Raw genomic sequence first — 26,138 nt, 5'->3', positions numbered from 1 at the left:
TGTGCAGGAGAGATCCAGAGTTGGTTGTATCTGTAAGTTATTTATGATAATGTTTTTTTCTGGTTCTCTTTGGTCTGAGAGAGTCTGCCTCACTGTGAGGGTGTCACCATTGATTTTATTTTTCTTGCATTTAATGGGTAAATAAATTCTTCAAAGTCGGCCGTTGCCCAGAGCAAACTTCAGCGGCCGGCTTTTCAAAGTTGTTCCGCGTGTTTAAAGTTTTCACGCTGCAGTTTCTTCACGGGAGGAGACGAGGAAAGACAAACCTCAGATCTGAGAGAACGACTTTGCAAAGGTAGAAAAGAAAACTTCACGTAGGTACAGACGTCCCTGTGGCCGCTCTGACTTTAATAGATCGATATCCGCCCTGAGCTGATAAGTACAGCTTTGTTCAACAGAGAGAGAAGCGGCTTTGCAGGGGCTCTTCATCCCAACGTTTGAGGAACAAGAGAGCATGAATTTCTAGACATCTGCACACACAGGGCATCTGAATGCATCACACGCATGCAACTAGCACTGTTACACAGAGACACATAAAGATGTTACACTAAAGATGACAAATATGTCTATTTCATTGAATGCAATGGTGCAGTATAACTATTACAAGTGCTTTTGTGATTATTTTGTCTTCATCAGATGAGGAGGCGATGCTTAACATGTCCAAGATTTTAATTATCATCAATATCACAAAACGATGAAGCTTAAATACAAGTAACAAACACTACCGTAGACCTAGAGTATGTATGTGTTAAATAATATTGTTAATAAAATAATTGTATTTCTTGTAGTGTAATTCTTGCCTTATAATTATTGTATGTCTTGTACGGTAGTGTAATTCTCAGTATAATTGTAATTCTTGTAGTTTAGTGTAATTCTTGCAGTATAATTATTGTATTTCTTGTACGGTAGTGTAATTCTCACTGTATAATTATTGTAATTATTGTAGTTTAGTGTAATTCTTGCTGTATAATTATTGCAATTCGTGTAGTTTAGTGTAATTCTTGCAGTATAATTATTGCCACTCTTGTAGTAAAATTATTGTAATTCTTGCAGTATTATTCTTGTAATATAATTATTGTAATTCTTGTAGTGTAGTGTAATTCCCATAGTATAATTATTGTAATTCTTATAGTTTAGTGTAATTCTTGCAGTATAATTATTGTATTTCTTGTACTGTAGTGTAATTCTTGCAGTATAATTATTGTATTTCTTGTACCGTAGTGTAATTCTTGCAGTATAATTATTGCCACTCTTGTAGCATTCTTGCAGTATAATTACTGCATTTCTTGTTGTGTAATTCTTGCAGTATAATTCTTGTATTTATTGTACAGTAGTGTAATTCTTGGAGTATAATGATTGTACAGTAGTGTAATTCTTGTATTTATTGTACAGTACTGTAATTTTTGTAGTATAATTATTGTACAGTAGTGTAAATCTTGTAGTATAATTCTTGTAGTGTTGTGTAATTCTTGTAGTATAATTATTACAATTCTTGCAGTATAATTATTGTAGTGTGTAATTCTTGTAGTATAATTATTACAATTCTTGTAGTATAATTCTTGTAGTATAATTATTGTAGTGTTGTGTAATTCTTGTAGTATAATTATGGTAGTGTTGTGTAATTCTTGTAGTATAATTCTTGTAGTGTAGTGTAATTCTTGTAGTATAATTATTACAATTCTTGTAGTATAATTATGGTAGTGTTGTGTAATTCTTGTAGTATAATTCTTGTAGTGTTGTGCAATTCTTGTAGTATAATTATTGTAGTGTAGTGTAATTCTTGTAGTATAATTATTACAATTCTTGCAGTATAATTATTGTAGTGTAGTGTAATTCTTGTAGTATAATTATTGTAGTGTAGTGTAATTGTAGTATAATTATTACAATTCTTGCAGTATAATTATTGTACTGTAGTGTAATTCTTGTAGTATAATTATTGTAGTGTAGTGTAATTCTTGTAGTATAATTATTGTAGTGTAGTGTAATTGTAGTATAATTATTACAATTATTGTAGTGTAGTGTAATTCTTGTAGTATAATTATTACAATTCTTGTAGTATAATTATTGTAGTGTAGTGTAATTCTTGTAGTATAATTATTGTAGTGTAGTGTAATTGTAGTATAATTATTACAATTCTTGCAGTATAATTATTGTACTGTAGTGTAATTCTTGTAGTATAATTATTGTAGTGTAGTGTAATTCTTGTAGTATAATTATTGTAGTGTAGTGTAATTGTAGTATAATTATTACAATTATTGTAGTATAATTATTGAGATGTGGTGTAATTGTAGTATAATTATTACAATTCTTGTAGTATAATTATTGTAGTGTAGTGTAATTCTTGTAGTATAATTATTACAATTCTTGCAGTATAATTATTGTAGTGTAGTGTAATTCTTGTAGTATAATTATTGTAGTGTAGTGTAATTGTAGTATAATTATTACAATTCTTGCAGTATAATTATTGTACTGTAGTGTAATTCTTGTAGTATAATTCTTGTAGTGTAGTGTAATTCTTGTAGTATAATTATTGTAGTGTAGTGTAATTGTAGTATAATTATTACAATTATTGTAGTATAATTATTGAGATGTGGTGTAATTGTAGTATAATTATTACAATTCTTGTAGTATAATTATTGTAGTGTAGTGTAATTCTTGTAGTATAATTATTACAATTATTGTAGTATAATTCTTGTAGTGTAGTGTAATTCTTGTAGTATAATTATTGTAGTGTAGTGTAATTGTAGTATAATTATTACAATTATTGTAGTATAATTATTGAGATGTGGTGTAATTGTAGTATAATTATTACAATTCTTGTAGTATAATTATTGTAGTGTAGTGTAATTGTAGTATAATTATTACAATTCTTGTAGTATAATTCTTGTAGTGTAGTGCAATTCTTGTAGTGTAGTGTAATTCTTGTAGTATAATTATTGTAGTGTAGTGTAATTGTAGTATAATTATTACAATTCTTGCAGTATAATTATTGTAGTGTAGTGTAATTCTTGTAGTATAATTATTACAATTATTGTAGTATAATTATTGTAGTGTAGTGTAATTGTAGTATAATTATTACAATTCTTGTAGTATAATTATTGTAGTGTAGTGTAATTCTTGTAGTATAATTATTACAATTATTGTAGTATAATTATTGTAGTGTAGTGTCATTCTTGTAGTATAATTATTGTAGTGTAGTGTAATTGTAGTATAATTATTACAATTCTTGCCGTATAATTATTGTAGTGTAGTGTAATTGTTGTAGTATAATTATTGTAGTGTAGTGTAATTCTTGTAGTATAATTATTACAATTCTTGCAGTATAATTATTGTAGTGTAGTGTAATTCTTGTAGTATAATTATTGTAATGTAGTGTAATTCTTGCAGTATAATTATTGTAGTGTAGTGTAATTCTTGTAGTATAATTATTGTAGTGTAGTGTAATTCTTGTAGTATAATTATTACAATTATTGTAGTATAATTATTGTAGTGTAGTGTAATTGTAGTATTTACATTTACATTTAGCTGACGCTTTTATCCAAAGCGACTTACAATTGCTATATATGTCAGAGGTCGCACGCCTCTGGAGCAACTAGGGGTTAAGTGTCTTGCTCAGGGACACATTGGTGTCTCACAGTGGATTCGAACCCGGGTCTCTCACACCAAAGGCATGTGTCTTATCCATTGCGCCACCACCACCACCACCACCCCCACCCCTGTAATTATTACAATTATTGTAGTATAATTATTGTAGTGTAGTGTAATTCTTGTAGTATAATTATTGTAGTGTAGTGTAATTGTAGTATAATTATTACAATTATTGTAGTATAATTCTTGTAGTGTAATGTAATTCTTGTAGAATAATTAGTGTAGTGTAGTGTAATTCTTGTAGAATAATTATTGTAGTGTAGTGTAATTGTAGTATAATTATTACAATTCTTGTAGTATAATTATTGTAGTGTAGTATAATTCTTGTAGTATAATTCTTGTAGTGTAGTTGTTACGAACCGCTCTGAGACACGAGGGTTAAGATCCAAACGCAGCTTTATTGTGGGTAATCCAGAGGCGTAATCCAGTAAACAGGCAATGGGTCAAAACACAGGTAGGCAGTCAAAATAAACCAACAAAGAAACACAAACAAAACAGGCAGGGACCAGAGGCAAAAGAGTAATCCAGGGAACAGGGCAAGAAATCCAAATAAACCAAAAGACAAGAAACCAGGGAAAACGCTCGGAATTGCAGTGTAACACTTAAACAAGACTTCGCGGTGAGTGAATGAATGAACATGGTATAAATAGACTGAGACTAACAGGATGATGAGACACAGGTGAATGCAATCAGTGAATGAGGTACAGGTGAATGTGATCAGTAGCCGCGTTTCCATTACCCTTCAAATTGCGCAAATTGAAATTGCGAATTGAAAATACGCTTAATGGAAACACGTCAATTTCGCAAAAACTCCCATTTATCGCAAAAAAGTTTTTACGCTCTCATGAGGTGGTTTTTCAGGCAATTCGAAAAATGAATATTTCGCAAAACTGCAATGGAAACAGTTTTTGCGCATTTACAGTCACCTGACTTAGAAGACGCAGTGTGTTTGAAGTCCATGTATAGCTACGCAAATAATAATTATTTTATATTATTTTATTATAACATTTAATAGGCTATATTTAGAAGAGGCTTTTATGCAAAAAAGGAACAAAGCTGAGCGTGGAGCGCGCACTGCATGACACGGAGGCGCGGCCGCAAACACTTGCATTTTCCTATCAACAGTGGAAACAACTTATACTCTATCATTTCTGGTCAGACAGAAAATAATAATACATTATTCTCAACCACTTTTATTTGTGTAAACTCACAATAACAAGAAAATGCTGTGCTTTTGTAAAATAAAAGAAACAATCAGACGCACATGATCTCCGTAAACTGGGGCGCGAGAACTGAAACAAAATATAGCCTGTAGGCTAAAGCTTGAAATGTCCACTTTAAAACGAACAAATTCGAATCGAAAGCTAATACCTTCTGATTATGTAGGCTAATCCGTATGAAAGTTGCATTTCTCTCTAAAAGCGCATCTGATAACAGCGGAGATGGAGATGTGATTTTAGCCGACACTTAGAAAACAATAGTTTATTAATTATATTAATGGCTCTTCTCATTCAGCACTGCGGGAAATACATCAATTCCAGTTTCTAATTTGGCCTTAGAAAACCAGTAAAATCGACATGTTTTCCATATTAATTTGTGAATATTTTAAATGTTTAATAAAGGGGCAAAAAGTCATAAATAAAGCACAGCAGTTGTGTGTAGCCAGTTCAAATTAAAATTTTGGTGTTCAACTTGTTTTAAGAAGACAACAACCGTTCATTTTTCGTTTTTCAAGGAAAAACAAATAGACACAAAAGTTGCCTACATGGATCATTTGGACAGAACACGAGACAGAATTATTTATTAAATTCATAAAAGAAACAATAATTAGCCTATAGGAATACTGGATTCTAAATCTCAAAGAAATGCCACAATCGGAGCAGAAATGAGGGCGAAACACCCAGAAACTCCTTATATGTGTCGTTCGGGGGTCTTTCCCTGCCATTAATGCTTGGATAACACGCCACGTCTCCTTCCATTAATAATAATAATAATGTCTAATGCGGTGGCTGTGATATTATAACCAACGTCCGTTGCCGTGATTTTTGGAATGACTTATCGCGAGAGAAAAAAAGACGTTTTAGTCGCATAACATCGGTTAATGGAAACGCCGTCATTTCGCAATAGTTTTTTATCGATATTTAGATAATAGCGCAAAACATTTGCGCAAATCTGTAATGGAAACGCGGCTAGTGATAAGTGATGATGAGTCCGGGCAGTGAGTTATGGGAAATGTAGTTTGTGAGTGATAATAGTCTTATGTGGAGTGCCCTCTGGTGGCTCTCAAGGGCACTCCAGCTGGTGACCGTTACAGTAGTGTAATTCTTGTAGTATAATTATTACAATTATTGTAGTATAATTATTGTAGTGTAGTGTAATTATTGTAGTATAATTCTTGTAGTGTAGTGTAGTGTAATTGCTACGGAAGCAGAGTCAAGAGATGGTTAATGAAAATTTAACAGGAGTTTATTTATGGTGTTGGTGATGATAGTGACGATGAGGTACAGATGTGTGTGATTAGAACTCAGATGAGGGAGTGCGCTGTGATTGGCTGGTGTGAGAGCCTGGCTGATCTGTAACAGTAATTCTTGCAGTATAATTCTTGTAATTCTTGTGGCATTCTTGCAGTATAATGATTATTGTAATTCTTGTAGTTTAGTGTAATTCTTGCAGTATAATTCTTGTATTTCTTGCAGTGTAGTGTAATTCTTGTAGTATAATTATTACAATTCCTGTGGTATAATTATTGTAATTCTTGCAGTATAATTATTGTATTTCTTGTAGTGTAGTGTAATTCTTGTAGTATAATTATTACAGTTCTTATAGTATAATTCTTGCAACTCTTGTAGCATTCTTGCAGTATAATTATAGTAATTCTTGCAGTATAATTATAGTTATTCTTGCAGTATAATTATTGTATTTCTTGTAATGTAGTGTTCATTCATTCATTCATTCTTGTAGTATAATTATTACAATTCCTGTGGTATAATTCTTGTAGTGTAATTATTGTAGTAAGGCTCTCACTCACCTTCACAGTCATTCTCCCGCTCGTGCTCTCCGGTTTACTGATGATTATCACCTGGACTCAATCAGAAATCACACTAGTTAAGCAAATGTGGTTACAGATCTGTTTTCCCTGTGAGAAACTTAATATTTACCTTTTTGTTTTTTAGAACGTGATCATTTCCATGGATTATACTCACCGGTTCGTTTCCAGCGCAAAGACAGTGTTTATTCTCCTGTGAACAAGAGGCGTACGAGTGCTGATTCCTGTTCCTCTACTAAGGACTATTAAAGTTACGTTTATTTATCTTTTGCTGTTTAAGTGCTTCACGGAAGATGTTTAGTTCACATGGTCTTCATTTTGACGAGTACATTTACCTGAGCTGTTTTGGACTCTTTAATGCTGGGTTTTTGCGCTCTTCGTGAGCTTTTCCCTGTATTCCGAAATGATGATGCACTTGAAGTTATTCACCTGAATACTTATCTGTATTAGTTTGTGTTGAATAAAACTCCTGCACTTGAGTCCATGGGCCCTATCTTGCACCCAGCGCAAGTGACTTTGTACACCGACGCATGTATCATTCCTATTTTGCACCCGCGCAAAGCGGACTTTTCCCTCCACAGAAGCACGTCGGTTAACTAAGAAATAGACTTGCGCTCCCGGGGGCGGTTCAGCGCAAAGAGGAGGCGTGTTCCGGCGCAAACGTTCCTTCATGCTATTTTGCAGGTTTAGAAAACAATTGCGCCACTAACCAGGAAAAAATAGTTTAAAGTCAGTGGCGCGTTGCGCATGTTATTCATATGCTATTTTAAGGGCGCATGCTTGGCCATAATCAATGTAGCGTGTGCACAACGAGCATTTGATTCTCTCATCTACACAGAAGCAGCAGTTTTCATTTTTGCAAATCATACATTATTACGATAGATAGATAGATAGATAGATAGATAGATAATTAGATAGATAATTAGATAGACAATTTATTATAAAAGCATACATCTAGCTTACACATTTACCCAAATTATCATACGCCTGTTTAACCGAAGTTAATTTGGGTGGGTTTCTCCATTTCAATGTAACTTCTCTCTTTTACGGCCGTGACGAGAGCGTTGCTCTCCTTGGCTGTGAACCGCTCCTGGCGTACGCCTGGCAAATCCGCCGTTACAATAGCAATCCGCTATGGAAAAAGCGCCTCTGCTCTTAAAGGGAATGTGAAATGACGCTCTGATTGGTTTATTTCACGTTACGCCCAAACCACACCTATGAATAATGAAGCTACTTCAGACCAACCCATTTTAGATTTGCGCCTGGCGCAAGAGTCATTTATCCCGCCGGGAAAATAGCAACAGCGCCGAGACCCGCCCACAAAGTTACTTGCGCTTTGCGCTTGACACTTGCGTTTCAGATCGTTAAAATAGGGCCCCATATCTGTATTTCTCTCGTGTTTACGTCCATTACATATTGCAATTCTTGTAATTCTTGAATTATACTTATTGTAATTTTTGTTGTGTAGTGTAACTTATAGTATAATTATTCTAACTCTTGAAGTAGTTGTGATGTAATTCTTGTAGTGTAGTGCAATTCTTACAATAATTGTAATTATTGCAGTCCTTGCACTGTGGTATAATTCTTGTAGTATAATTCTTGTAGTGTATTTTATTATTGTATTCTTTATTTAACAATAAGAATTAGCAACTACTGTTCCCTTTCGTGGTCACTCCGAGTTACGTCGGATGACGACGATTGGGGTTTCGCTTAGAAGCCTATCACCTTCGAGTATATAAAACGAGCCAATGGCAATGAAATGCCATGGGTCTGCGGAATTTGCATAGCGTAACTCCGCCCGCCGCAGGGGGTATATAAGGAAGTACGCTGGCACAATGCAGATATGTTTTCGCTTCGGAGCCGAGAACTTCTCCACTCCTTGTAAGCCAAAATTCTGAGTTATTTCTTCTCATTCCTTCGAGACGAGCGAGCTCTCCGGTGTTGGTGTGACGGCGATTTCAGCGAGTGCACACTTCCCTGCTGATCTTGTCAGTGATCTGACAGTTAGTGTGATTTCTCCCTGTTCGCTTCAACATCCGCGGAGTTTTCCTCTCACAAAAAGAGCATTGCATGTGGCACGTCTTTTTAAAGATGTCTCGCCCGTGCACTTCTGGTTGTGGTCGCGATGTATTTTCTCCTGATGGGCACAATCTCTGCTTAGCGTGTTTGGGCGTTGATCACGCTGAAGCAGCGTTTGTGGATGATTCATGTTCTCATTGCGGGAACATGACCATCTCCATGCTGCGGTCGAGACTCAATGAGCTCATCAGAGCGAGAGTCCCCTCATCCACACCCCGATCTACGGTCTCCCCGAGAGGCTGTACTTCGGCTGGTGGCCAGGGTGACCTGAGGGTATCTGTGTGGGACAAACCGCCGACACGTCCACGGTCCACACACCCCTCTTCAGCATTGGTACCCGCGAGCGTGCAAACCGAAACCGCTGGTCCCTCTACGGAGGCCCCGCGCGTTTCGTTTGGCGTTCCACAGGAGGATGCAATGTCGATCACTGCATCACAAGGTGGGCATGAGTCCTCGGGAAGTGAGGATTCGGCTGTGTTGCCGCCCTCGGGTGTGCCAGCATTGCCCGAGTCTGATCCCGAGCTGACTGCCATGCTTTCCCGGGCAGCCGCGGCCATTGGGCTCGAGTGGTCCTCGCCGCCCGATCCAGTGCGCTCGCGGCTGGATGATTGGTTTTTGGGAGCGGCCGCTGACATTCGTCGCCGCCCAACCCCAATACCATTCTTCCCGGAAGTGCATGGGGAAGTCACGCGGTCCTGGAAGGCTCCCATGTCTTCCCGCGATCGTTCGTCGGCTTTCTCCGCCTTTCCTCCCCTCGATAGAGCCGATGCTTGTGGGTACACTGGGATTCCCACGGTTGAACGTTCTGTCGCGATGCAGCTGTGTCCGGCAGGCGCTTCATCACGTGGTGATCCTAAGCACCCGTCCAAAGCCTGTGGATTCTCGTCCACTCTCGTGGCGAAGTCTTACAGTGCGGCGGGACAGGCAGCTGCCTCTTTGCATGCCATGGCCATCCTGCAGGTCTACCAGGCCCAGATGCTTCGTGACATGCACGAGGGCAGGACGGACCCAGGGCTCGTTGATGAGCTGCGCGCCGCCACCGACCTCGCTCTCCGAGCGACGAAGGTGACCGCGCGCTCCCTGGGTTTGGTGATGTCCACAGCTGTGGTCCAGGAGAGACATAGCTGGCTGAACTTGGTTGATATGTGTGAGCCCGAGCGGACTCGTCTGCTTGACGCTCCCATATCCCAGGCCGGCCTTTTCGGCGGTGCGGTCGAGGATTTTGCCCAACAGTTCTCGACCGCCCAGAAGCAGACTGAGGCTATCAAGCACATTCTGCCCCGACGCTCCGCTGCTCAGCCGTCGGCACAGAATCCTCAGCCTGCTCGCCGCCGAGGGCGCCCTCCCGCGGCCGCCCCTCCCGCACGGCCCCAGCAGCAACCTTCACCCGGGCCGCGTTGTGGAGGGAGCCGCAGGCAGGCGCCACAGCCCTCTCCAGCCCCGCCGCCCGCTAAACGCCAGGCCAAGCGGCGCTCCTGAGACGGGCTGCTCAGGGTTGGCTTCAATTCTGTCCCAGGAGCTGGTAGCAGGGCCACTCCTTCCCCCGGTGGAGGGCCGGGGGAGAATCTTTTGTTCTCCACTCCCCGCTGCTCGTCCAACGACGAGCAGTACTCTGATGTGGTTGAAGACAGAATTGAATTCCCCAATCCTGAGCCGACAGAGTCCGAGGGCCGCAGTGCGCGCCACCCTCGGGTCCCGCCACTGCCGCCCTCCTCTGTCCCAGAGGTGCGGGATGACAGCACGCGCCGCCCACGGGCCACGCTCCTCTCATCCCCCTCTGTCGCCAGACCCCTGCCAGAGCACGCCCCCGTGGGACGCGCGCCCTCCCCTGGCCTCCTCTGGCAGGACGCGGTTAATGACCGTGCCCCCGCACAGGGCCGCTATGCCACCCTCGCCGGTGCCGGTCATTCCGCCTCGCTGCCCCACCGACGGTACGTCTGTGGTTCGTATGACCCCGCTGGTGCACTTTCTGGAGGCCTGGCTAGAGCTTCCCAGACTGTCCCGCTGGGTCGCGAGAACCATCAGGCTCGGCTACGCGATTCAGTTCGCGCGATCTCCTCCCCGCTTCGGCGGAGTCCGCTTCACTATGGTCGGTGGCAATGCCCCTGTCATGAGAGCGGAGGTCGCTACCCTGCTGGCGAAGGGTGCGATCGAGGTTGTCCCTCCAGCCGAAATGAAGTCCGGCTTCTACAGCCCTTACTTCATTGTACCCAAGAAGTCCGGTGGGTTACGGCCAATCCTCGACCTGCGCGTCTTGAACCGCTCCCTTCACAGGCTGCCGTTCAAGATGCTAACGGCCAAACACATCCTCCAGTGTGTGCGGCCGCAGGATTGGTTTGCAGCGATCGACCTGAAGGACGCCTACTTCCATGTCTCCATTTTACCTCGACACAGACCGTTTCTACGGTTTGCTTTCGAGGGACGGGCATACCAGTACGCGGTTCTCCCTTTCGGGCTAGCCCTGTCTCCTCGCGTCTTTACGAAGGTCGTCGAGGCAGCCCTTGTTCCCCTCCGGGAACACGGGGTTCGCATCCTGAACTATCTCGACGACTGGCTGATCCTAGCTCACTCTCGAGACCAGGTTTGCGAACACAGGGACCTAGTGCTCCGGCACCTAGTTCGTCTGGGCCTTCGGGTCAACTGGGAGAAGAGCAAACTCTGCCCCGTGCAGAGGATCTCTTTTCTCGGTATGGAGATCGACTCGGTCGCCATGTGCGCGCAGCTTACGAGCGAGCGCGCGCAGTCACTGCTGACTTGTCTTCGTCAGTTCGAGGGCAAGAGTGCGGTTCCACTGAAACTTTTTCAGAGGCTCCTGGGGCATATGGCATCCGCAGCCGCAGTAACGCCGCTGGGATTGCTTCATATGAGACCGCTTCAGCTTTGGCTTCGCGATCGAGTCCCGAGGTGGGCATGGCAACACGGCACGCTCCGAGTCCCAGTGACTCCAGCCTGCCGTCAGACCTTCACCCCGTGGGCGAACCTCAATTTTCTACGGGCCGGAGTGCCCTTAGAACGAGTTTCCCGGCATGTTGTTGTGTCAACAGATGCCTCCAACACGGGCTGGGGCGCCATGTGCAATGGTCATGCTGCCGCGGGCTTCTGGACAGGACCCCAGCGCCTTTGGCATGTCAATTGCCTCGAGTTGCTGGCTGTACGTCTCGCCCTGCACCGCTTCCATGCGCTGCTCAGGGGCCAGCACGTACTAGTCCGATCAGACAATACCGCAACAGTAGCGTACATCAACCACCAGGGTGGTCTACGCTCCCGCCGTATGTCGCAACTCGCTCGCCACCTCCTCATATGGAGTCAGAAGCATCTGAGGTCGCTTCGAGCCATTTATATCCCGGGACACCTGAACCAGGCGGCCGACGAGCTGTCTCGAGTTCGGTCTCTCGCAGGAGAATGGCGACTCCATCCCCAGACGGCCCAGCTGATTTGGGGTCAGTTCGGCGACGCACAGGTAGACCTGTTTGCCTCCCACGACTCGTCCCATTGCGACCTGTTTTACTCCCTGACCGAGGGCACGCTCGGCACGGATGCACTGGCGCACAGCTGGCCGCGGGGCCTACGCAAGTATGCGTTTCCCCCAGTGAGCCTTCTTGCGCAGACCTTGCGCAAGATCAGGGAGGACGAGGAGCAGGTCATTTTGGTTGCCCCGTATTGGCCCAACCGGACCTGGTTCTCCGAACTAGTACTCCTCGCGACAGCACCTCCCTGGCCAATTCCTCTGAGGAAGGACCTCCTTTCTCAGGGACGGGGCACCTTATGGCACCCTCGTCCCGATCTTTGGAACCTCCACGTGTGGCTCCTGGACGGGACGAGGCAGGTTTGAGTACCCTACCACCTGCGGTGGTGGCTACCATCACTTCCGCTAGAGCATCGTCCACGAGACATGCCTATGCGTTGAAGTGGAACCTCTTCGTCAACTGGTGTTCTTCTAAACATCAAGAACCCACGAAATGCCCGATCAGTGTCGTGCTTTCCTTCCTGCAAGAAGGGTTGGAGCGAAGGCTGTCTCCCTCCACCCTGAAAGTGTATGTTGCCGCCATTGCCGCACATCACGAAGCAGTTGATGGTAAGTCTCTGGGAAGGCACGACCTGATCGTCAGGTTCCTGAGGGGAGCGAGGAGACTAAATCCTCCTCGTCCTCCCTTCGTACCCTCTTGGGACCTCTCAGTGGTTCTAACTGCCCTGCAGAGTGCTCCATTTGAGCCTTTACAGTCAGTGGAGCTTAAGTTCCTGTCTATGAAGACAGCGCTCCTGGTTGCATTGGCCTCCATCAAGAGGGTAGGGGACCTGCAGGCATTTTCGGTTGACGAAGCGTGCCTGGAATTCGGGCCGGCTAACTCTCACGTGATCCTGAGACCCCGGCTTGGATACGTGCCCAAGGTTCCTACCACACCCTTTCGAGACCAGGTAGTGAACCTGCAAGCGCTGCCCTTGGAGGAGGCAGACCCAGCCTTGGCACTGCTCTGTCCAGTACGCGCCCTCCGTGCTTACGTGGACAGAACGCGGTGTTTCAGGACCTCAGACCAGCTCTTTGTCTGTCATGGTGGGAAGCTGAAGGGAAAGGCTCTCTCAAAGCAAAGGTTATCCCACTGGATAGTGGATACCATTGCTTTGGCATACCAGCAGCAAGGTCGTCCGTGCCCCCTTGGTGTGAAAGCCCACTCCACACGTAGTGTGGCTTCCTCTTGGGCTCTAGCGCATGGCGCCTCGCTAACAGACATTTGTAGAGCTGCAGGCTGGGCGACACCCAACACATTCGCGAGATTCTATAATCTCCGAGTAGAGCCAGTTTCTTCTCATGTACTCGCTTCAACCAGCCGGTGCTAGATTCTGCTCAGGTGTCTTCGCTTGCTCGCCATTCCTCTCCACGGACGGGATACGTGCGATATTTCTCTCAGGTGAGTCTGATAAGCTCTGAGTTTCCTCCAGCACTGGTTACGTCAACGCCTGAGTTATGCCAATCTGCCATAACGCAGCTTTTGCGCTTGACTAGGTGCCTCCATGTGCATGGTTCCCCTCTGGGCGACCCCCACATGTGTATTCCACTGTAAGTCTCCTTGTGAGCGTGTGTCTTTCCCTTGGCAAGCCACCTTGCCACCCCTGGGGTTTAAAATTCCACCTGCGGCTGGACACCCCAGTGATTTTCCATATGCAGCCCTCTGGGTCATATGTGTATTCTAAGTCCCCCCCATCAATGGCTGGGCATAATTGCATATTTCTCTCTGGAGATATGCTTCCCAGTGTACCTTGGTATCCCTGTGTTAAGTAGGACTCCTTCGTTCGTGCTAGTCTCACAACAGGGAGCTCAGACTTACGCAGGGCACTGGTAGACAGCCGAGGTGGCGTGATTAGACTGGAACCCCAATCGTCGTCATCCGACGTAACTCGGAGTGACCACGAAAGGGAACGTCTCGGTTACGGATGTAACCCTCGTTCCCTGAGTGGGAACGGAGACGTTACGTCTCCCTGCCACTTCCGCTGTACCGCTGAAAAACGCCTGGGGCTAGTCTCGGCTCCTCAGCGAAGACATATCTGCATTGTGCCAGCGTACTTCCTTATATACCCCCTGCGGCGGGCGGAGTTACGCTATGCAAATTCCGCAGACCCATGGCATTTCATTGCCATTGGCTCGTTTTATATACTCGAAGGTGATAGGCTTCTAAGCGAAACCCCAATCGTCGTCATCCGACGTAACGTCTCCGTTCCCACTCAGGGAACGAGGGTTACATCCGTAACCGAGACGTATTATGTAGTAGTAACTTTTCTTGTTACTCCAGTTAAAACAGTTTTGCATGGACTACATCCATGTTGCAGTGCAGGACCTCTTCCAAGTTTTGGAATTTCTGAAACACATTTTTATAATAATATGTAACATTACCTCATCCAGATTACTAAATCAATGGCCTCTGAATGACGCGTTAAAACATGCCATCAGCTCACGTCTGTTCCTGAAGAGCAGATACACCTCACGTGTGTTAAATACACTCATGCACCGTTATATTTAGCATCTCCTGCGTCCTCCCAGTTCAATTATGACTTTATCTCTTCCTTTCCACACTTGTGCTCTCCACGTCTCTTCCCCTGGTGTGTGAGGGTGTGTGAGGGTGTGAAGAGTGTGTGAAGAGACAAGCGCTTCGACAGGTCGACTCCCGTACAGCGACTGCAGTCTCTTCACACCTGCTCTTCATTCTCTCCGTGTGCGAGTTTACCACACACACACACACACACTTTGAGGTAGTCCTGTTCACGGCATGTCTAAGTCAGGCACGCAAGAGGACAATTATATGATTGACTCGTGTTATGAAAAGAAATATTACCTTATTAATCACTGAATATTGCACACTATATACCAAGGATATCTATAATATCCAAAAAATACTTCTACACTACAAGGTTGCATTTATGTGATCAGAAATACATTAAAAACAGTAATATTGTGAAATATATACATATACTTCATAGAAACATGTATATTCTAAAATCCTTAATGAAAAGTATTAATTCCTTTACACTAAAAATCCAAAGATAAAAATGCCCGGATGGCATACTATATTGATTAGTTTATTTCAGATTAGTATGGATGCATTTCTAAGTAATGAATTTATCTACACTTAAAAAAAAAAAGGAAAAAAAAAGTTACATTTCCTTAAGTACAATCAACTTGGATGTTTAAGTTATTTCAACTTAAATCACATTAAACTGACAAAAAAAAAAAAAAAAAAAAAAAAAATTTGAATCTTGTATAACTTATAAAAAAGAAAACTGCTTTATTTTGATGAGTTAAAGCAGTGTAAAAGCATATGTTGTCATAACTTATTGATCATATCATTTTTCACAGCATAGATGCTAAAGCTTACATGCAAACACAGTGTGAAACGAAGGCCTCTACGGTATCAAGATCACAATTTCATGATGTGCCAATGTTTACTTTTCTCATCAAACTAGAAACTTGTAGAAGTATGTGAAAACACAACCGAAGTCATGCGTTTATTTACAGTCAGTGGACACATACGTCCGATAAGCGTGTGTGTGTGTTGAGACGGCCCAGAGCTGTAAGACTCTGAGAGCCGTCACACACGGTTCTGCTGTAAGTGCTCTGTGCCACAGGGTCAACATCACATGCTTCAAATCTAGATTTCTATAATGAGTTTAAGTCAATTAGCACTAGCACTAGTGCTCATACTGATGTAAAGAAAGACTGCGCGCCTGCGCTCATATATATTCAAACACTCATATCTATAGACTAAACACCTAATATGCATGTGCACGCCGTCAGCGTTTTCACAGATTCACGTTTTTGAAGTTTACACGGAGATGATAATGTTTTTCAACATTTTTCAAAACTTGCACCTTGGATCCAGTTTCAGAGTTTGTGTTCTCGAGCTCCAAACACTGTTGTGTGAATGAACGTCCAGAACACATTAAAAGTTTCTGTTCTCTGTGAGAACGGTGTGTGTTAGCGGCCCCTAAGTTAATAACTAATGATCTTTACAACGGAAGTGAATCAATCAAAACTAACTTTATCTGGACAATAACTTTACTCTAGATCTGCTTTAAAGGGATAGTTCACTTTGAAATTAATTTTTGGTATGTTTTAGCTTACCTCAAGGGCATCCAAGATGTAGGTGTCTTTTTTTTCCGCAGTAGTTTCAATTTAGATATTTTTAGGTCAAACCGTTCTTGTCTGTCAGTCATATAATGCAGGTCTATGGTCATTATCTCAAAACACAAGCACAGAGTCCAAATTAAAACAATTCCCCGTCGTCCAAATTAAACAATTCCCCATCGTAAGTACACATTGATGGCCTAAGACACGAAACGAGCGGTTTGTGTGAGAAAACGAACAGTATTTATATCGTTTTTACCTCTTATACACAGCCATGTCCGAGTGATCTGATCTGACGTGTACGCAGACTGGTGCATAGATATATATACACTAGATGTCGCCTTGTCTACGGCAGTTCATTGGAACGAATGTCTTTAAGGCGACATCTAGTGTGTATATATCTATGCACCAGTCTGCGTACACGTCAGATCAGATCACTCGGACATGGCTGTGTATAAGAGGTAAAAACGATATAAATACTGTTCGTTTTCTCACACAAACCGCTCGTTTCGTGTCTTAGGCCATCAATGTGTACTTACGATGGGGAATTGTTTAATTTGGACGACGGGGAATTGTTTTAATTTGGACTCTGTGCTTGTGTTTTGAGACCGTGACCATAGACCTGCATTATATGACTGACAGACAAGAACGGTTTGACCTAAAAATATCAAAATTGAAACTACTGCGGAAAAAAAGACACCTACATCTTGGATGCCCTTGAGGTAAGCTAAAACATACCAAAAATTAATTTCAAAGTGAACTATCCCTTTAAAGCCTAAACAATCTCTGTTACTGTAATCTCCTGTTATCACTGTAAAGCTGCTTTGAAACAGTCTATATTGTTTAAAGCGCTGTATAAATGAAGGTGACTTGACTTGATGTGATGTGATGGAAAAACACAAACACAGAATATCTCAGAATATCACAGAGACTCTTGTGATATGAGACAGGAAGAAATCGCATATACTGTATATGTATTCATGTATGCAAGCATATATTCTTTTGTAGTGAAGTCAGTGAAAATGTTGGCAGGGCAAGTGGAAATAAGAACTACTGGCCTGCCGAAAAAAACTCTTCAAAATGAGCTCTTTGTTGTACATACAGCATCAGTTTGGCCTGGATCATCATATTACCACAACTATCATGCATCTCTTCACTGTCCTATAAATAACAGCTAAAGCCCACAGATAAAACATACAGGAATACATACATCTCAAAAGGGTTATGCATGATTAAAGCGAGCGGCGGCCCACCTACAGACTCCAGCGTGAGTGTGTGTGTGTGTGTGTGTTTGCAGGGATGCTGGTCTCTCCTTTGACCTGCTGAATAATGCATGATGTTCAGTACCTGTATGAGAGCGTGTGTGTGTGTGTGTGTGTGAGCGTCCGGCGGGACGATCCAGGGCAGAGGCGAGCCGCGGGGATATTGGCGGATATAAGGTGAGCAGCTGTGCACATGAAAGATGGACCGAGAACCCTGGAGAGAGAGAGAGACGTAAGTGCTAGCGTTCATGCACTTTACTGTTTGTGTGTGTGTGTGTGTGTGTGTGTGTGAGAGAGAGAGAATTATCTATTCACACACGATAAGATTTCGGAGCCTAAAGCATTTTTCTCTACCTGCATTTTTAAACACAAACACACTTGACAGACTCTCTGGTCCCGTTCCAAACACTGGTGAGCCCTACCCAGACAGCACTGTAGGCATCACGAGTCGCTCCCTTCTAATGGCCAGGATGACATGTACCTTCACAGAGAAGGCAATCTCATAATGCACTGCAAGAAGATCGAAGATGGTGGATGAGTAAAAAAATTCAATACCATTTCAAATAGACTATTGAGCCGAATCTGGTTATTTTAAATGTAGAGTATCATTAGCTATAAAATAAATAAAATAGAGCATCATTAGCTAATGGAGGCCCAAACATGCAGAAATAAATATAAATAAATATATAAATAAATAAAGGGGGAAAAGGAAATAAATGACTTCATTAAAAAATACAATTATATAAAATACATTTTTGTATTACATATTTTTCCTTTATTTATTTATTTATTTATATTTATATATATATATTTATGAGGAAATGTGTGTAGCCTATATATACAGTGGGGAGAACAAGTATTTGATACACTGTCGATTTTGCAGGTTTTCCAACTTACAAAGCATGTAGAAGTCTGTAATGTTTATCATAGTTACTCTTCAACTGTGAGTGACGGAATCTAAAACAAAAATCCAGAAAATCACATTGTATGATTTTTAAGTAATTCATTTGCATTTTATTGCATGACATAAGTATTTGATACATCAGAAAAGCAGAACTTAATATTTGGTACAGAAACCTTTGTTAGCAATTACAGAGATCATACGTTTCCTGTAGTTCTACCAGAAAGACTCGGGAGAATAAATACTGTGACAATTATCCATTTATTACATTTACATTTACATTTACATTTATTCATTTATTCATTTAGCTGACGCTTTTATCCAAAGCGACTTACAATTGCTATATATGTCAGAGGTCGCACGCCTCTGGAGCAACTAGGGGTTAAGTGTCTTGCTCAGGGACACATTGGTGTCTCACAGTGGATTCGAACCCGGGTCTCTCACACCAAAGGCATGTGTCTTATCCATTGCGCCACCACCCCTGTATTAGCAACCCAGCTCGCAATCTGAGGGTCCGGACTCTGCATATCCTGCCTGAAGATCAAGGCAGGGGCGCAGCCGAATCCCGTGAGGTATGGAAGGGACCATCCTGGTGGTGGTGGTGAGGAGGATGGAGGGAAGGATTCAATTTGGAGGAGGTGGGGAGGATGGTGGTGAATTGAAGCGTCAGCATCTGCGAACTCAAACATGAGTAAGTACCGATCTTTTATACCACAAGTGTTGGAATGTGATTGGATAGATGAAAAGGTAGAGTGACGTAACAATTAAGTCTTCCTGGCAGAACTTAATGCTAAAGCTTTCATTTCTTGACGAGGTTTGCACACACAGCAGGGATTCTGGCCCACTCCTCCATACAGACCTTCTCCAGATCCTTCAGGTTTCAGGGCTGTCGCTGGGCAATACGGACTTTCAGCTCCCTCCAAAGATTTTCTATTGGGTTCAGGTCTGGAGACTGGCTAGGCCACTCCAGGACCTTGAGATGCTTCTTACGGAGCCACTGCTTAGTTGCCCTGGCTGTGTGTTTCGGGTCGTTGTCATGCTGGAAGACACAGCCACGACCCATCTTCAATGCTCTTACTGAGGGAAGGAGGTTGTTGGCCAAGATCTCGCGATACATGGCCCCATCCATCCTCCCCTCAATACGGTGCAGTCGTCCTGTCCCCTTTGCAGAAAAGCATCCCCAAAGAATGATGTTTCCACCTCCATGCTTCACGGTTGGGATGGTGTTCTTGGGGTTGTACTCATCCTTCTTCTTCCTCCAAACACGGCGAGTGGAGTTTAGACCAAAAAGCTCTATTTCTGTCTCATCAGACCACATGACCTTCTCCCATTCCTCCTCTGGCTCATCCAGATGGTCATTGGCACACTTCAGACGGGCCTGGACATGCGCTGGCTTGAGCAGGGGGACCTTGCGTGCACTGCAGGATTTTAATCCATGATGGCGTAGTGTGTTACTAATGGTTTTCTTTGAGACTGTGGTCCCAGCTCTCTTCAGGTCATTAGCCGCGTTTCCACTGTCGGGCCAGGGCCGGGCCGTGCTAGTGCGTGCCAGGGCCAGTCGCGTTTCCACTGTCACTTCCGGGGCTTGATCGGGGCTTACTCGGGGCCAACGGCCAGGATTTCTGGCCCGTCGAATACCTTGGGCCAGAGCGGGCCAGCTTGGGCTAGAGGAGTGGTTACGAACAGAGGCGGAGTTCACCTGAGTCGGGAGACGGCAGCGCCGGATGATTCTGTCAGCATTAAAGACTTTTAAAATAATTTAACTCGCGTTCATGTTTGAATGCCTTGTGTTTGTGACGCAAAAGACTATGCGCGCTAACCATTACCATAGTAAACATAGTAAACGCTTGAAGATACGCATAGTAAAAAAACATAGTGAACGCTTGAAGAAATCAGACCAATCATAAAGGCTATCACAATCATGTTTTTATTTTATCTGTCAGTAGCCTACGTCTCGTCTCTTTATACCGGACTATCATAAAATAAAGCAACTTTTTTTTCGGGAGCTTCCTCTGTTTCTCTGACTGAAAATATCTGTATGGGAGTCGAGAGAGAGTGCTAAAGCTCCTCAGGTCATATTTTTGGTGGCATATATTTGTAGAAATGATCATTCTTTCTAAATGTGATGTAAATATGTCCTGTAAATACCAGATAAACAGTAACAGACGCGACTGAAGAAGTAAGTGTGTCCTCTTTCTTTTGTGAAATAGACCTAACGGTCATTCATTTCTAAATGACTAATGTGCAATTTTGACATAAATTAATTCATTATGATCAATGTATCACTTTTTATTGTAAACCTGTGGTAAAACATCGATGCTTGGGTTTTAAATATTCAAGTAAACAACAAAAATGCCAGCAAACGGCCGCTTTTATCATGTTTGTTTTTAACGCTGTTTCCAGTGATTTCTGATTAGTTTCCCTATAAAAGCCAGTTTTCACTTTGTTGGTGAATGGGTTAGTGTTCCAGAGAGGCGTGTTACGGGCGTGTTTTAGTGAAGCGCTGTGGAGCTTCTGGCCCGATAGTGGAAACGCAGGCCCGGTGCTATTAGCCCGAGGCTATTAGCCCGGCACGGCCCGTTTAAAGCCCTGGCCCGGCCCTGGCCCGACAGTGGAAACGCGGCTATTGACCAGGTCCTGCCGTGTAGTTCTGGGCTGATCCCTCACCTTCCTCATGATCATTGATGCCCCACGAGGTGAGATCTTGTTAGGTGATGCAGGTCTCGTTCCCTCTCCTACACACTTCTACTTTCACACTCCTACAGTCGTAACAGAGGCGTTCCCTTTCAAGGGAACTCGCGCTGCGTCGATTGATGCTGAGACATCTATACGAACACCACCATCGTGACAAGGGTCTGTCCAGTGTGAAATCGCGAGGAGCAGCACTAGGACGAGCACACGAGACCCCGGTGTAGAGTCCAAGTTCAAGGAGTCAAACCGCACAAATGTGTGCAGTGAGGAGCACACTCTTGAAGAGCAACTCCTGACATAAGGGCCTTGGAGGCCACCATACTCCTAGTAGAGAGAGGCCGGACAGCCATAGGTGAAGGCCGTCCAACCGCCTCATAAACAAGTGAGAGAGCCTCGACCACCCACGCTCATTCTCTGCGTAGATGCAGGGGACCCTTTGTTAGGGGGACCGAAACACACGAACAGCTGTTCAGATTTACGCCACAGGGCAGCTCTATGGACATCTAGCGCCCTGACTGGGCATAGCAGATTATTCTTTTCCTGGTCCGAGTTCTCCGAAGAGGCCAGAAGGTGACAGGGGCGCATCCATTAGAAAATTCTTGTCCTTCTCTTTAATATTGCTAAGGTTGAGCCACAGGGCTCACCAGGGCTGCCATAGAGCGGCCGATGGATTTAGCCGTCTCCTTGGTGGTCCTGAAAGATAAATCTGTGGCTCGATGTAGTTCGCAAACTATGTCAGGACCAATTCCCCCGCCCTGGTCCATGTCTCCTAACAGCTCATCCTGGTAGGCCTGCAGCAGCGCCATGGTGTGAAGGCATGCTTTAGCCTGACCAGCGGCTGAGTTAGCTTTAGCCACTAGCAAAGATGTGCTTGTGACTGGCTTAGTGAGTAATGCTTTAGGGAAGATGCCGCCTCGGGGAGGAGAGCATCTCCCCAAAACAGTTTTTTATAATTCTATATAGAGGAATAGTTTGATGTTTGTACACTATACACTCTGTACGAAACCGGTTTCTCCCACGATCTCGACACCTCAGTGTTGCGCAGAGATCAGACCCCGGCGTTGAGCTTGTGACTGTGATGGTAGGAAGTGTTCATCCAGTTTGCTTTTGGAACGAACGTCCTGCTTATCTGCTGGCCAGTCAATACTCAGTCTTTCAACTGCTCTCGTCACAACCTCAACCAGATCCTCGAACGCATGAGACTGAGGTGGCGAGTCCTAGCTCCGCAGAACTCGATAGTCGCAGTGTCGGTGCCTCAACTGGAGCGGAAGGAACCGCAGCGCGTGCTTCCAAACCCTGAGAGAAGGCACAGGATCTGTCAGGTGAAGGCAGAGAGAAGGCCGTCTCTAACCCTGTCTCTAAACCCGCTGATAGATACATTTGCGAACCCCAAGTCTGAAGACCAGAGCCCTGGGGAACGCAAGCCTGAGCGTCCTGAACGCCAGGCCGGATTGGAGCGTCCGCATGGGAAGCACATCATAGTGCTCATGCTCCTCACCCAAACAAGCTACACAAAGAATGTGCGTGTCCCCACCCGTTAAATAACACGGGCAGGGGTGCACGCACATCCTAAACTGCTGCTTGCTCGCCATGACTTTATATATATATATACAGATGGTGGACAACCAGAATGCCTATTACCGCCGCGGCAGCTGATCACCGCGGCAAAAATAAACCAGCCGCATTTCAAAGTCGTTCCCGAAATGACCGCCAGGTGGCGCAAAGGGACATTGTGCAAAACAGCAGCAATTGCCGTATTTTAAAATTTAAGTGGGTTAAATATAAAACCCTAAGCCTAATAGGCATATTGTTCATATATATAAATAGGCCTATTAGGCTACAACAGAATAGAACCAAAGATAGAATCAATTTTAGAACTGAAAAAATAGAATCAAAAGTTAAAAATAGAGACAATATTAGGAGCAATGACGCTGAATATTTTTACTATTCTATTGAGGAATTAGATAAATGAAGAGCTCTCGTGAGCGATACAATTGCATAGTAATTTATAGTGATTTCAAAAGCAGTCCTTAAAAAAAAAATACATGGAGTAGTGTGGCATAATTTTTGAGAGATTACGCGGAACGCGTTTTAGTTAAGATCCTGGTTTAAATGCCCTTATATAGGCTAGGCTACTGCTTAAAATGTCACAACGTGTTTTGAGATTGTTTTGAATTAAAAATTGAAGTTTAAAATGTAGTGTTTTGGCACACCAGGTCGAGTGGCGTTACGCATTGTTCAAAAATCAGGTTTTATTCTGGCATGTTGAATTGGCGTTAGAATTTTTTTTAGATTTTAGATTTAGTTAGATTTTTTTTCTCATAACAGCTAAAATAACTTAATATATGCCTTGTCTTAATATGACATACTTAATATAGGCAATAGGCATATAATAGCCTATATAATAAATTAGCAAAACTTGGCCACTAAATATTTAATTTTCAATTATTTTAATTATCACAATTAAAGTTTTAATTTTATTAAATTGAACAAGCAGCATTTAATCAAATATTCTAAAAGATGTATTATTAATAATAATGTTATTTCAACATAATATTTCGTTTTTTCGACATAATATGTGCGTGCAACAAGCAAGATGTGTATTTGTAAATCCGGTGATGCGTGCATAGATTTTTATCAATAAACTAGTGTTTTCTGACAGTGTCGACTGCAAAGATGAAGTTGACGATCGCCATATTTGTAGTGAACGCACCTAGAGAGAAATGCACGTAAAGACATAATCAGAGAGTAGCCTTTTTCTTTTCGTTTTGAATTTTTTCGTTTGAAGACATTTCAAGCTTTGTGTATTTGATGTATTTCTCATGTCTGTGTGAGGCATACGCTGAGTTTCGTTAAGTTAGGAGGATGAGATGCGCTCCAGCTGACGTGCAATGCAAGTGACCGCGCGGGCGCCTCCATGATTAGTGTCTGTTATATTTGCTTCTCTTACTTATCTCTTAAATCCAGCAATTGGTTGATGAAAAATTGATTAAAATTAAGATACAATTTATAGAAAACGAAATTCACTTTAAAGAAAGGTTTTCTACTAAACAAAACTTAATGAAGTGGCCAAAATCATGTCTGACCCACTCCATATCCATCTCTCGATATAATGCATCCTATCTTACTCGTGCTGTTCACTTTTCATATTCAACATAGATGGAAAAAAATAACATTAGAATATTTTAACAAATATGATACTAAATGAGATTATTTAATGGCTACAACAGTATAGTAGGCCTATAGACTCTATTTGTACAAATTGCTGCACATTCATTTAATTAAATGAAACCTTGTAACGAATTCACACTGTAGGGTAGACTGTGTACAGTTGAGACACCTTAAATAACTTGCGTTCGCAGCAAGCACAAGTTGTGATTTTTGCTGTGCACTTGCATATTAGTGTCAGCTGGGAAGGAAATATAGAGACCAGACCTCTTGGAACTTTAATTGAATACATAGCGTTGGTAAAGCATACTGAAATTACATCCCTACAAATGTATTAGGCCCTACTGAAAATAAATGTTTCGAATTCTGTTATCCTAAATGTTAAGACTGTAAGTCCTTTGCTTTTTTCGTAGCCTATAAAGGATTCTTATAGCCGACTTTGTGTTAATTTAATCTGTAGAGGATTTTTTTAACTCAAACATTAACACTGAAATAAATGAAACTAAAGTATTGTAAATTTTTTGGCACACCACGACGAGTGGCGCTATGCATTGTTCTAAAGCCAGGTTTTATTCTAGCATGTTGAATTAGTGTTCGACAAACGCGGCGGCGCGTTCTTTTGAATGAAGAGCGCTTCTCGCTCGTGTGAGCGAACACACACTGGAACGTTAGGCCATGTTGCAACGAGTGAATCGTGGCCGAGTGGTTGAACTTACGTTACGATCATTTAGATGACACGGGTTCGAAACCCGAACTAACTTAGGGCGCTTTCACACTGGCAGTTTAGTGCGGACCGGGGCACGGTTCGCATGAAAAATCGCTAATGTGAACGCTGTCATCGGACCCGGGTGCGCACTAGAGTACCGAACCCGAGACTACCTGGAGGAGGTGGTCTGAGCTCGGTTGCTCCCGAACCATGGTGCGGTTCGCGTTAATGTGCAAGCAACACGGACTCGGGTGCGCGCTTGTTCAGGAAGTATAGTATCCCGCGCATGCGTATCACTGTCGATATCATTGTTTCCTCACACACGACAACCATGAGTGGCAGGGGAACGTTGTGGGACACTGAAGAGGTGATGTCTCTCACTATGTTGTGCATAATAGCACCAAAAAAACTGACAAATTACAGCTATGCTCAGTCGAGTTGTATTATCCATGCATTTTCCGTGTGCGTTTGCGATGACGTAAGATCACTGCAAACGCACCTGGGTTCGATTCAACTAATTGAGTGTGAAACCAGACCAACGCTGCGGGGGGCGCCGGGAACGAGCGAACTCGGGTTCGGACCGCAGCAAACGAACCCAGTGGAAAAACGCCCTTAGACTGATATTTTTATATTAGCCTATTAATGCATTGTATAGTCTATTGTTGATGCAGAGAGATTTGTCTATAGTTCTAAAACATAGTTTTTTGCTTATAGCCTATTTACAAAATAAAATCACCATGCATTTCCATTTTACACCAAGGAACAAATATTATACAATGACTTTACTTCTGTAACCTATAATAATTCCAATCGTAATTTCAAAAGCAGTTCTGTTATATATATATATATGACGTTTAAACGACAAACAATAAAATCAGATCCAGTATTCTGTTGCGTTCATGGTTCCAGTGGCAGTAATGCATCCACGGCTTTTCAAAATGTCACAAAGCGTTTTGAGATTGTTTTGAATGAAATATTGAAGTTTATAATTAAGTGTTTTGGCACACCACGACGAGTGGCAA

This window comes from Leuciscus leuciscus (genome assembly GCF_965113295.1).
Source record: "Leuciscus leuciscus genome assembly, chromosome: 14".
Taxonomy (NCBI): domain Eukaryota; kingdom Metazoa; phylum Chordata; class Actinopteri; order Cypriniformes; family Leuciscidae; genus Leuciscus; species Leuciscus leuciscus.
Note: the sequence above shows the minus strand (reverse complement) of the source record.